The sequence below is a fragment of the Taudactylus pleione genome, unplaced genomic scaffold (assembly GCF_031769625.1).
Source record: "Taudactylus pleione unplaced genomic scaffold, aTauple2 ptg000270l, whole genome shotgun sequence".
NCBI lineage: Eukaryota > Metazoa > Chordata > Amphibia > Anura > Myobatrachidae > Taudactylus > Taudactylus pleione.
The window spans coordinates 9038461-9052187 of NW_028284672.1; the positions used below are offsets into that span (position 1 = coordinate 9038461).

The 13727-nt window shown below is 48.2% G+C and overlaps 1 pseudogene; it reads right to left on the reverse strand.

The window, feature by feature from the left end:
- Window positions 1–6039: 6039 nt before the first annotated feature.
- On the reverse strand, window positions 6040–6092 carry LOC148513774 (U2 spliceosomal RNA; annotated as a pseudogene).
- Between the last annotated feature and the right edge of the window lie 7635 nt (window positions 6093–13727).

Consider the following 13727-nt stretch of genomic DNA (forward strand, 5'->3'; position numbering starts at 1 on the left):
CCAAAAACGCCCTGTTCTGTCAATCACATTTGACATGTCACTTCCTGTACGCTATTTTAGGAACGAGAGAAAAAAATCTTGCAATCTGCCGTACGCACATGCGCAGTGTAACACCGACGCATGCGCGGTTAGTCAACATCGGAACGCAACGAGCGTACTGTTGTTAACGTGCGGCTCTGAATGAGGGCCATTGTCCGCACAGAAAAGTAAAATACACACACTTTCTGCCACAAGAAAAAAACACACACACTTTCTGCCACAAGAAAAAAACACACACTGTCTGCCACAAGAAAAAAAACACACTGTCTGCCACAAGAAAAAAACACACACACACTGTCTGCCACAAGAAAAAAAACACACACACTGTCTGCCACAAGAAAAAAATACACACACTGTCTGCCACAAGAAAAAAAAACACACACACTGTCTGCCACAAGAAAAAAATACACACACTGTCTGCCACAAGAAAAAAACACACACACTGTCCGCCACAAGAAAAAAAACACACACACTGTCTGCCACAGAAAAGAAAAATACACACACTGTCTGCCACAAGAAAAAAAACACACACATTGTCGGCCACAGGAAAAAAACACACACATTGTCTGGCACAGGAAAAAAACACACACATTGTCCGCACAGAATAGTAAAATACACACACTTTCTGCCACAAGAAAAAAAAACACACACACTGTCTGCCACAAGAAAAAAACACACACACTGTCTGCCACAAGAAAAAAACACACACTGTCTGCCACAAGAAAAAAAACACACACATTGTCTGCCACAGGACAAAACCACACACACTGCCACAGAAAAGAAAAATACACACACTGTCTGCCACAAGTTAGAAAACACACACACTGTCTGCCACAAGAAAAAAACCACACACACTGTCTGCAACAAGAAAAAAAAACACACACACTGTCTGCCACAAGAAAAAAATACACACACTGTCTGCCACAAGAAAAAACCACACACACTGTCTGCCACAAGAAAAAAAACACACACACTGTCTGCCACAGAAAAGAAAAATACACACACTGTCTGCACAAGAAAAAAACCACACACACTGTCTGCCACAAGAAAAAAAAACACACACATTGTCTGCCACAAGAAAAAAAACACACATTGTCTGCCACAGGACAAAACCACACACACTGCCACAGAAAAGAAAAATACACACACTGCCACAAGAAAGAAAACACACACACTGTCTTCCACAAGAAAAAAAACACACACACTGTCTGCAACAAGAAAAAACACACACACTGTCTTCCACAAGAAAAAAAACACAGACAGTGTCTGCCACAAGAAAGAAAACCACACACACTGTCTGCCACAGAAAAGAAAAATGCACACACTGTCTGCCACAAGAAAAAAAAACACACACATTGTCGGCCACAGGAAAAAAACACACACATTGTCTGTCACAGGAAAAAAACACACACATTGTCTGTCACAGGAAAAAAAAACACACATTGTCCACCACAGAAAAAAACACACACATTGTCCACCACAAGAAAAAAAAAACATGCATACATTGTCCAGCAAAAGAAAAATATAACACACACATTGGGCCTGATTCAGACACACACTGTCTGCCACAAGAAAAAAAACAAAAACACTGTCTGCCACAAGAAAAAAAACACACACATTGTCGGCCATAGGAAAAAAACACACACATTGTCTGGCACAGAAAAAAAACACACACATTGTCCGCCACAGAAAAGTAAAATACACACACTTTCTGCCACAAGGAAAAAACCACACACACTGTCTGCCACAAGAGAAAATACACATACATTGTCTGCCACAGGAAAAAAATACATACATTGTCTGCCACATGAAAAACACACACATTGTCTGCCACAGGAAAAAATGGGATTTTGGTACCTACCGGTAAAACCTTTTCTCTGATTCCACAGGGGACACTGGAGTTGCTTACGCTGGGGTATAGAGGCGTGGATAACTGGAGCCGACACTTTAAATAATTTAGAAGTGTGAAGCTCCTCCCCCTCTATTCCCCACCAGCCCTCAGTTTAGAAAATGAAGACCGAGCGGAGATGGAGAACAAGCGGAGTAAAAAAGGAGAGGAGAGAAGAACACACAATAATCAAAGCATACAACATACGGAACAAACCGAACAGGCAGGCCAAGAGCGCAGAGGTGGGCGTCCAGTGTCCCCTGTGGAATCAGAGAAAAGGATTTACTGGTAGGTACCAAAATCACATTTTCTCTTTCATCCACTAGGGGACGCTGGAGTTGCTTACGCTGGGGACGTTCCAAAGTTTTCTCCTCGGGCGGGAGCGCTCTGTGGGACCTGCAGAACCAGACGGCCAAAACTTGATGCCGAAGCAGCAAACGTATCAAAACTGTAACATTTGACCCACGTGTGAACTGAAGACCAAGTGGCCGCACGGCACAATTGTGACCTGGAGGCGCCCCTAACGGCCGCCCATGATGCACCTACAGAACGTGTGGAATGAGTCGAATGTACGTAGGAGGCCGCAGGCAGGACTAATCTAAGCCTGAAGAATAATCAGCTTAATCCAACGTGCCAACGTCTGCTTAGATGCTGGTCAACCTGTCCGAACAGTATCATAGAGGACAAAAAACGACTCTGACTTGCGGAGGGACGCTGTCCTGGCATATAGATGCAGAGAGCTCTAACTACATCCAAAGTAGAAGAATTACCTGAGTCCTCCACCGAAGACGGTACTCAATAGACTGATTGATATGGAAAGCCAACCCAACCCTGGGAACACAAGCTAAGGTGGCTTATAGGACAGAGCACCCAAAACTAAACTCTACGAGCCAAAGCTAGAGCCAGGAGGAGGACACTCTTCCAAGACAAATACTTAATTAAAGGTAAGTAGCAGGGAGCTATCGGTGGTACAAAAGGAGGCTACACAAGCAAGACCCCTTAAAGTAACGTCTGCCCTGAATGAGGGCCAATTTTCGTTGAAAGAAAATAGAAAGGGCAGAACCTGCACCTTGAAAGTTCAAAGGTGAAGACCAGAATCCAGTCCCATCTGAAGAAAAAAAAAAAAAACAGAAACCGGGACAACCGGACGAAGGCCCGACTGTAACACCATTCGATATAAGAACGCCAGATGTGATAAGGCGCAGCTGAAACTGGCTTCCTGGTGCGTAGCATGGTGGGAATCAGAGTCTGGGATGCTTCTGCATTAAAAGATATCGGTTTCAGGAGCCACCCCGTTAAACGCAGTTGCGCTACATTGGAGTGGACGAAAAAAGGTCCCTGCTGTAGAAGATCCGTGCGCAGATGAAGGGGCGACGGGTCGTCTACCAATAGGGACCAAAGGTACGAGAACCAACTACTCCGAGGCCAGTTCGGTGCCACGAGAAAGACAGAGGCTGACTCGTGTCTTATCCTTTTTAGAAGACGTGGAATCGGAGGAAAAAGGTAAACGAAGTTGTAGATCCATGAAACTGTCAGAGCATCTACTGCCTCCACCTGTGGATTGCGAGTTCTTAACACTTATAGTGGGAGTTGAAAATTCAATCATGACTCCATGAGGTCCACCTGAAAACACCATCGACGTATCAGCGCGTTGAACACGTTTGGATGAATCTTCCATTCCCCGGGATGTATATCCTGGCAACTTAGGTTATCTGCTTCCCAGTGGTCCACACCCTGGATGAATACCACCGACAGGATTACTGACTTCTTCTCGGCCCACCGGAGAATCTGAGCTGGCCATGCGACTACCAGTCCCGCCCTGGCGGTTGATTTAAGCAACGGCCGTAGCATTGTCGGACTGAACTCTTACCGGGCGTGTCTTTTGCAACTCTGTTGCTTGTATCAGAGCATAGTAGATCGTTCTGAGTTCCAACACATTTATGGGCCACTTCTGATCCAGAGGGGACCATCGACCCTGAAAGTGAAAATCGAGGACTACTGCTCCCCATCCTCGAAGGCTGGCATGTGTTGTTATGATGATCCAGAACCATACCGATTTTTCGGCCCGCTAAAAGACTGTTATATTGTGTCCACCAGAGGAGGGCCACTCTGGTAACCTGGCTCAGACGGATTTGTCGCTGTAGAAGCAGATGAGACCCTGACCCTTGTGACAGCAGGTCCATCTGAAACACTCTGGAGTGAATTTGTCCGAACTGTAGTGCCTTGAAGGCAGCTACCATCTTCCCTAAGAGACGCAGACAAAGAATTAGGGACACCTTCTTTCTACTGCTCCCTTCTTGAAGTTGATTATCCAACCTTGTTGGATTAGAGTGTGATATATCAGTAAGGCATGGTTTGTTAGAAGGGATACCGATGGAGCCTTGAGGAACAAGTCGTCCAATTAGGGGATTATGTTTACTCCCGATGACCGAAGGAGAGCAATCATGACTGACATGAGATTGGTAAAAATGCGGGGAGCCAAGGATAACCTGAACGGCAATGCCCGAAACTGGTAGTGATCCTGCAATACAGCAAAATGCGGGAAGGTTTGATGTGGTTCCCAAAAGGAAACATGGAGATAATCCTTGATATCCAGGGATAATAGAAACTCCCCTGGTTTCAACCACATAATGATGGACTGCAGGCACACCATGTTGAAACAATATATATCTTAAGATACAGGTTTTAAAAGACTAGAGGTCCTAAACCGATCCATCCGGATTTGGTACTACAAACAGGTTTGAGTACAAACCCCATACCTCGTTGATGTTCTGGAACCGGAACTAGCACCGAGGATCGGAGTAGAGACTGGATAGCCTCCTGTAGAACCCTGGCCCTGTCTGCAGGTATTGGCAGATGTGTAGGGAAGTACCGAGATGAGGGGGGACTTCGAAGTCTATTCATTACCGTAGGGAAATCAGTCTGGGAAACCACTGATCTGAAAGGGTCTAGTTCCAAACTTGTTGAAATTTCTGCAAAATGGGTTCCCACCGTAGGAGATCCCAGGTGGGGCAGAAGACCATCATGCCACCTGTTTCTCAGCTGGTTTAGGTTCCTGTCGACCTGCAACATTGTGTGGACGACCTCTACCTCTGTCGCCTCTTGCTTGCGTGGGAGCACCTCTGGCTCTACCACGAAAGGAATGTGGCACACGAAAGGAAAGAAACGAAGGTCCCATGTAAGATCCTCTGGGATCCGAAGCAGTCGAAGGGAGGAAGGAAGACTTACATCGTGGCCTGGGATATCCATCTGCCCAATTCCGGGCCAAAAAGCATGTCACCAGTGAATGGTAAACCCCTCACCGCATGCTTGGATTCTGCATCTGGTTACCAAGCACACATCCAGAGGGCTCAGCAGTTCGAAATAGCATAAGCAGATATGAGAGATCCTTAGAAGCTTCTCCCAGGTAAACTGCAGACTCAATGTGTTCTGCCAGAAGAACGTAACTGTGCCCTGGAAGTACCTGATCAACGCAATCAACTGGTCAGCCCAGCAAATCATAGCCTTGTTAACCCAGGCGGTAACTAGCGTAGGTCTAAGTTAAACTCCCGCTGCAGTATAAATAGAGCACAGCGTTGACTCCAACTTGCAATCAGAAGGGTCCCTCAACAATGAGGCAGCCCGTACTGGGAGTGTAGTTTTCTTAAAGGGACAGTGAGCAGACGCGTCAACAGGGGGAGATGTTTTCCCCTCTTCTATCATGGATGACGGAAATGGGTAGCTGAACAGGAACCGACGAGGAATTTGGAACCTCTTATATGGTTGATTCCAGACTATTTTAGCCTACAGCACCTGGTATTCCCAGGCAGTCACCCATTAACCAGCCTGACCCTTCGAGATCAGACGTGTTCAGGGTGGAGTGTCCCTAGGGCCGCGAAAACGGAAAAACAGACGACCTTTTTGTTGGTCACTGAGAAGATAGGTAGCGTCCAATTACATTGTAATTGTTCCAGGCTAACTGAGTACTGCTGTTCTGACCCTAACACAGGGAGTAACGTACTCAAATAATACACACTCCTGGGATGCAGGAACTCTATCCACAGGTAGATTAAATACCTGCCTGACCGCCAGAATTAAGAATTCCACCCCAGTAGAGGCAGACTCTATATATGGCCCACAGATAGGGGGCGTATCAGATATTAAACTGATAAGAACAGATACTAAATGGGACTCTCTTGATCTGTTTGCCTGTTTTTTGCAGCCTTTTCCACTTGATCTTAGCCAAAAGGCAGAGAAAATCTTGAGGAGTACCGTCATTATACAAACTTCCTCCAATCACGTTCCTTAGTATCCTTTGTTGTGAGGATTTCCTTGTCAGACCCTCTGTGACCACCCACAGCTTTTGCGAGTGGCCTGGAGCCCGTCGCGATTATCATGACTATCGGGATTGCGAGGAGACCCTGTGGTAGGGTCTCAGCTCTCGCAAGCCCGATTGTCGCTAATAGAGCAAGAAGTCCACTACTGATATCACTAGTGATGTCAGTAGGGCCACCCACAAACGCCAGGCGTTACTAAGGGAATGCCTGCGTTTGTGCAGCCACCCCCCTCCCCGGCTACAAAACGGGACAAGCTGTCAATCAACATCGACAGCCGCCCCCGTCTTGTAGCGAGACCCATAGTGATGAAGCAGCCATCGCTGGACAGGGTCTCGCGCATGTGCATGCCGGAGGCGGCGCATGTGCAGTGGGGGACCGTCGACCCGCTTGTTCACTTGCGAGCGGGTCTGAATCAGGACCACTGTCCGCCAAAAGGAAAAAATTTAATAAAATATACTTTAATTCATTGTCCCCACAGGAAAAAAAACATACATTAAATCCCCACACAGGGAAAAAAAATACATGAATTGCCCCAACAGGAAAAAAATAAATAAACATACATTAATTCACTGCACCCAAAGGAAAAAAAAAACATACATTAATTCTTTGTCCCCTACCCCTCTGAGTGACCTCACCTCACAGAACTGCAGGGAAAGTTGCAGGAGGAGGTCCATAGTGACCCATAGGATCAGTGACTGTCACCCGGTCCCTCATGTGCCTTCATCTCATCGTGGCATTGGCACGCAGCAGCAACCTCAGTAATTAATCACTGGCAGCATCTGCTTTGTGTGCAGCATGCGGCAGTGTGACCTATGAGTCACGCCGGCCGCCTATAGGTCACACACAGCCCACGTTCGAACTACCCAGATGAGCCCAGGGCTGCCGGGGCCAGCAATTAGCATAATGACAGGCTCAGCCATGATGCTCGCAATGCAGTCGCGGGTTCTGGAGGACAAGGCGGTTTCGGCATAATAACGGTCCACCAGATATTACCTAGCAGCCACACTGCACCCCGTTCGGCTGTTCCACAAGAACGGCCCTCGAGCTGGCCCTGCTGATTGCAGTGGCACCCATCCATTAATACTTAGGGGTAAATTTACTCAAATGAGAGTTTTTAGAAGTGAATTTTAAAAAGTGATGTTGCCCATAGCAACCAATCAGATTCTAGCTATTATCTTCTAGAAGGTGCTAGTTAAATGTTAAGTAGGATCTGATTGGTTGCTATGGACAACATCACTTTCAAAACTCACTTCTAAAAACTCTCACTTTAGTAAATTTACCCCTTATTGTTACACCAACGGCCATTAGAGATCACCTTATATATCAGTGTGTGTGTGTGTCTCACTTATTGTATCAGGCAGCTGTCACTACTGGACCAGCCTCTGGATGTATTAATAGTGCCCCCATATAGGGGTCTATGTACTAAGCAGTGATAAGTGACAGAGTGAAAAGTGATAAGTCTGTGATAAGTGCCAGCCAATCAGCTCCCAACTGTAATTTTTCAAACACAGCCTGTGAGATGACAGTTGGAAGCTGATTGGCTGGCACTTATCACAGACTTATCACTTTTCACCCTGTCACTTATCACTGCTTTGTACATAGACCCCCATAGTATCAGGCCCCCATCTCCTATACGGTATTTAACAGCAGCCAAGTATTCAGCCCCTCCCCCTCAGGCCCCCTTCTATACAGTATTTAACAGCAGCCAAGTACTCAGCCCTTCACCCATATAGTAGCATGCCCCCATCTTCTATACAGTATTTAATAGCAGCCAGGTATTCAGCCCTTCCCCCATATAGTAGCATGGCCCATCACTTATATGCCGGGATGTATTAAGGTTACGGTGACCATTCCGCCAGTCACCACAACCTTACTAATCGCATATGTACTAACATATGTGATTAGTATCGCAAAGGACAGCTCTTGCAATAAGAGCTGCCCTTTGTTAAGCAGCCAACGCCAGGTGACGGGGTCTCCATGGGACCCTGCCCCCTCTGAGCCCTGGGAGCTTCCTGCTGGTCACCTGTGCAGGAAGCCCCGGGCTCCTCCTCCCTGAACCCGTAAAAAAATTAGAAGTAGGAGGAGGCAGAGGACCCAGCAGGAGCACGGGACGGCAACCATGGAGAGCAGGTGAGTGGGCGCCAGCGCTGGGTGACGGCGGCGAGGCGGTGGCGAAGAGTCAGGTGCGGGGTGCGGTAAGAAGCCCATAGGCTTCTATAGGGTAACACCAGGTTTTTCTGGCGTTACCCTCTGCACCGAAAAAATGGCAGCCGGGGCTTAGTACATAGGGAAATGCGGTAAAAACCCTGAAAACAGGGTATTTACCGCATTTTTCCTTTAGTACATCCCGGCCATACAGTATTTAATAGCAGCCAGGTATTCAGCCCCTCCTCCTCCCCCATAGAGTAGCATGCCCCCATCTCCTATACAGTATTTAATAGCAGCCAGTTATTCAGCCCTTCCCCCATATAGTAGCATGCCCCCATCTCCTATACAGTATTTAATAGCAGCCAGATATTCAGCCCTTCCCCCATATAGTAGCATGCCCCCATCTCCTATACAGTATTTAATAGCAGCCAGATATTCAGCCCTTCCCCCTTATAGTAGCATGCCCCATCTCCTATACAGTATTTAATAGCAGCCAGATATTCAGCCCTTCCCCCATATAGTAGCATGCCCCCATCTCCTATACAGTATTTAATAGCAGCCAGATATTCAGCCCTTCCCCCATATAGTAGCATGCCCCCATCTCCTATACAGTATTTAATAGCAGCCAGTTATTCAGCCCTTCCCCCATATAGTAGCATGCCCCCATCTCCTATACAGTATTTAATAGCAGCCAGATATTCAGCCCTTCCCCCATATAGTAGCATGCCCCATCTCCTATACAGTATTTAATAGCAGCCAGATATTCAGCCCTTCCCCCATATAGTAGCATGCCCCCATCTCCTATACAGTATTTAATAGCAGCCAGTTATTCAGCCCTTCCCCCATATAGTAGCATGCCCCCATCTCCTATACAGTATTTAATAGCAGCCAGTTATTCAGCCCAGTGGCGTAACTAGGGTATTTGGAGCCCAGGGCAAATTTGAAAACGGAGCCCCCCCCCCCTAACACACCGATATGCGCGCGCGCCGAAGGCGCGTGCGCGGGACAAAATGGGCGTGGTCACTTAAAAATGGGGCGTGTCAACATGACACACCCCTTTATTTTCAGGCTGAACATTCCTATCCATATCCACCTTAACCCCAGTAGTACCCCTTATACAGTACCCCCAGTATGCAGTTGTGGTCCCTCTTATGCAGGCCCATAGTAGTGCCCCTTATACAGTACCCCCAGTAGTGGCCCCCCAAATGCAGTGCCCCACGTAGTGTTCCCCTTATGCAGTGCCCCCAGTAGCAGTCCCCACAATGCAGTGTGCCCAGTAGCAGTATCCCCTTATGCAGTGCCCTTTATATGGTGCCCCCAGTAGTAGCCCCCCCTATGCAGTGCCCTTTATATAGTGCCCCCAGCAGTAGTCCCCCCCCCATGCAGTTTTCCCAGTAGTGGTTCCCTTATGTAGGCACCCTGTAGTGATCCCCCCTATCCAGTGCCCCCTGTAGTGGCCCTTCCTATTATTGCCCCCAGTAGTGGTCCCCCGAGTGCAGTGCCTCTAGTAGGCCTCTTTCATAATGCCCCCAGTGGTAGTTCCCCCCCAAGTAGTAGCCACCCCTCCCCCAGTAGAGGTCCCCCCAGTAGTAGCCACCCCTCACCCAGTAGAGGTCCCCCCAGTAGTAGCCACCTCTCCCCCAGTAGAGGTCTTCCCAGTTGTAGTCACCCCTCCCACAGAAGAGGTCCCCCCGGTAGTAGCCACCCCCCTCCCCCGTTGTGCAGATAGGTTACAAAAAAAAATATATATATATATATCTATAAAAATATACTTACCTGAATCTCTGCTCCTGCTCCTGCTCCTGGTCCTGATCGCGACGCCGCTCCCGCCCGGGCGGGCGTGCTCAGCATTATGGGACAGACGTCATGACGTCATGACGTCAGTCCCATTACCCACTGCAGAAGCCGGACGGAAGTCCGGCTCTTGCAGTGGGTGCTGCAGCAGTCAATGAGAGTCTATCTGACTCTCATTGGCTGCTGTTTAACACAGGCATCGCCGCCAGCGCTGGCGGCGATGCGTGTGTTATGCACAGCCTGAGCCCGCCTCCTGGCGCTATTGGGCAAGCGTTCAGGGGGAGGGAACGGGCTCAGGCGTGCAGCACAGGACCGGCGCTGGAAGCCTAGCGCCGGTCATGTGTAAATGTGTAGCGCTGACCGCACTCATTGCGGTCGGTGCTACACTGGCTAACTAGGGCGGGCGGGCCGGTACCGTGGCCGGCGGCGCACCCCCGCGCCGCCGGTCCAATGGCGCCCAGGGCACGGACCCCGCCCGCCCTGCCCTAGTTACGCCACTGATTCAGCCCTTCCCCCATATAGTAGCATTCCCCATCTCCTATACAGTATTTAATAGCAACCAGGTATTAAGCCCCTCCTCCCTCTCCCCATATAGTACCATGCCCCCATCTCCTATACAGTATTTAATAGCAGCCAGGTATTAATCCCCTCCTCCTCCTCCCCCATATAATAGCATGCCTCCATCTCCTATTCAGTATTTAATAGCAACCAGGTATTAAGCCCCTCCTCCCTCTCCCCATATAGTACCATGCCCCCATCTCCTATACAGTATTTAATAGCAGCCAGGTATTCATCCCCTCCTCCTCCTCCCCCATATAATAGCATGCCTCCATCTCCTATTCAGTATTTAGTAGCAGCCGGGTACGCAGCCCCTCCTCCTCCCCCATATTGTAGCATGCCTCCATCTCCTATTCAGTATTTAATAGCAGCCAGGTATTCAGCCCTCCTCCTCCCCTCCCCCATATAGTAGCATGCCTCCATCTCCTATTCACTATTTAATAGCAGCCATGCGGCATCTATTCAGGGCAGAAAGGGGGCAGGCCAGGAGCTTCTGAATCTCTGGGCATGCCCCCCGGAATGCCGAAAATCGGGACGTGGCTCATTGGTACGGCAGTTCCCATGAGGACACGCTCCTTATCTCGCAAGGCTCTGCCCCCTGTTGCGATGCTGTGTCCCCCTATTCGGGCAATTATCCCTTTTAATGCTAGACCAAAGGTTGGGAGTTATGCATTATAGCCCAGTTATGCCTACTAAGTTGCAAGTGGAGATGTCCCTGAGATGTGTAAGAGGTACCAGGCAGTATATAATTAGGGTCAAGACTGCCTGGCACCACCTCACATAGGGAAAATGCTACGGTGGCAATTCCCCTTAGGTTTTGTTTTTAAAATCTGACTAATGAGTGTATAATGTTATTAGTGTAATGACTGTTATAATGGTCCTAATAGACTAAGGGCCTGATTCAGAGCCGCTCATAAGCGGCCTCTCGTTCGCTCCGAGCGATGTTTGCCCAACTGCGCATGCGTACGGATCATTATACGCATGCGCGAACCAGTCAGTGCGGTCGAAATTCATGTGCTCGCAAAATAGCGAATGCCTGATAATTTGAGTGACAGAAAGAGGCGTATGTGGGTGGTAACAGGGGAAGGTGCTTGAAAACGGGGAGTTGAGATCAGAACGCAGGCGTGCTTAAAGGTCAAAACGGGCGTTTTATGGGTGTGCATAATTAAAACAGCAGCGTCATTGGCCACGTCGGTTGTTTTATAGCCAGAACTGCTCGAAAGATTGTGGTAGTAAAAACCAACCACAAGAATAGCGAGCAGTTCATACGCTGGTCGATGTACTCGATTAATCTAATAAATAGCGGACATGACGTAGGGTGCGAGCGGCCAGGGGGCGTAGTTTCCAAAAAACGACCGCAAGTTTTGTTCGCTCGTTCAGACCTAGAGGCATGAACAGACCGCAAAGAGCGAACGGTTCATTTGAATAGCCACCCCTATTTTCTGGACGAGCGAGCGCTAATTGCGTCCGGCTCTGAATCAGGCCCTTAGGAACCGTTCGCTCTTTGCGGTCTGTTCACGCCTCTAGGTCTGAACGAACGTACAAAACTTGTGGTCGTTTTTTGTAAACTACGCCCCCTGGCCGCTCGCATCCTACGTCATGTCCGCTATTTATTAGATTAATCGAGTACATCGACCAGCGTATGAACTGCTCGCTATTCTTGTGGTTGGTTTTTGCTACCACAATCTTGCGAGCAGTTCTGGCTATAAAACAACCCAGTGACGTGGTCAATGACGCTGCTGTTTTAATTATGCACACCCATAAAACGCCCGTTTTGACCTTTAAGCACGCCTGCGTTTTGATCTCCACTCCCCGTTTTCAAGCACCTTCCCCTGTTACCACCCACATACGCCTCTTTCTGTCACTCAAGTTATCAGGCATTCGCTATTTTACGAGCACATGAATTTCGACCGCACTGACTGGTTCGCGCATGCGTATAACGATCCGTATGCATGCGCAGTTGGGCAAACATCGCTCGGAGCGAACGAGAGGCTGATTACGAGCGGCTCTGAATCAGGCCCTAAATCCATTCATCAATACCCCTTTATCTGGAAAATCCCCTTTGGCTCTCATATCCTGGGAGTGGTGGTTCCTACCCTTCTATTCCAGGTAAAGAACTACTGAAACCCTTATAACCCAACTCAGTCGAGCCACAATCAAAAATAAATTCCGGTTCTAAATGGGCCTGGTCCGCAGACAAACCTAATGAGATAGGGCCACCAATCAAGACCGCTTCTCCTGGTACCCAGAGTTGAGTTCTGAGGATTGAACACCAGATCTGTAAGCAGGACTGATTTAGGATTATTGGTCAGCACTGGACTGTCGAGGAATATAGGATCAAAAAGCGAAGAATGGATGACTTTCTCTGATCTTTGGGAAGAGTGGGACTCCTATTGGTCAATGTATGGCCACCAAAAGCATGGTGACACCTGGCTGGCAGTAGATCAGAAAAAAAAAACTTCCAGAGATGACCCTGGTTCATAGGATGTCTTAGTATGTCCCATTCGCACGGCACAATTGTTCATTTAGTTTACTATTTAAAAAAAACACTATAGCTGTAAATAAAATAGTTATTCTTTATTAAGTTAGTTGTCTAGTTGAGACTTACATGCCCAATTAACTGTATTGAGGCCAAGGGAATAATTCAGCACAGACTGACTTTCTGATAGCGATGTGGTGTTGTCGTCGCTGTCTCCATCGTCTGCAGGGCAAAATATTGGAGTAACACTCTCCACTATCACCCTCCATATACTGTATGAGTGGGAAGAAGCTTACCAACAGACAATGCGTAGAAGGAAAACCCCAAAAAAAACTTTAAGAGGACAAGCCGTCTGTCCATACATGCTGGTGAGGAACTTCATTAAGGCACCTTCACCAAGCTCTGCATCATCTGAGATCTTGTTTGCTTGTAAGTCCCCTCCCACACACATGTGGGAAGCAGATTGTCAGGGTTCAGCCTAGGATCAGCCATCTCTTACCTCCAC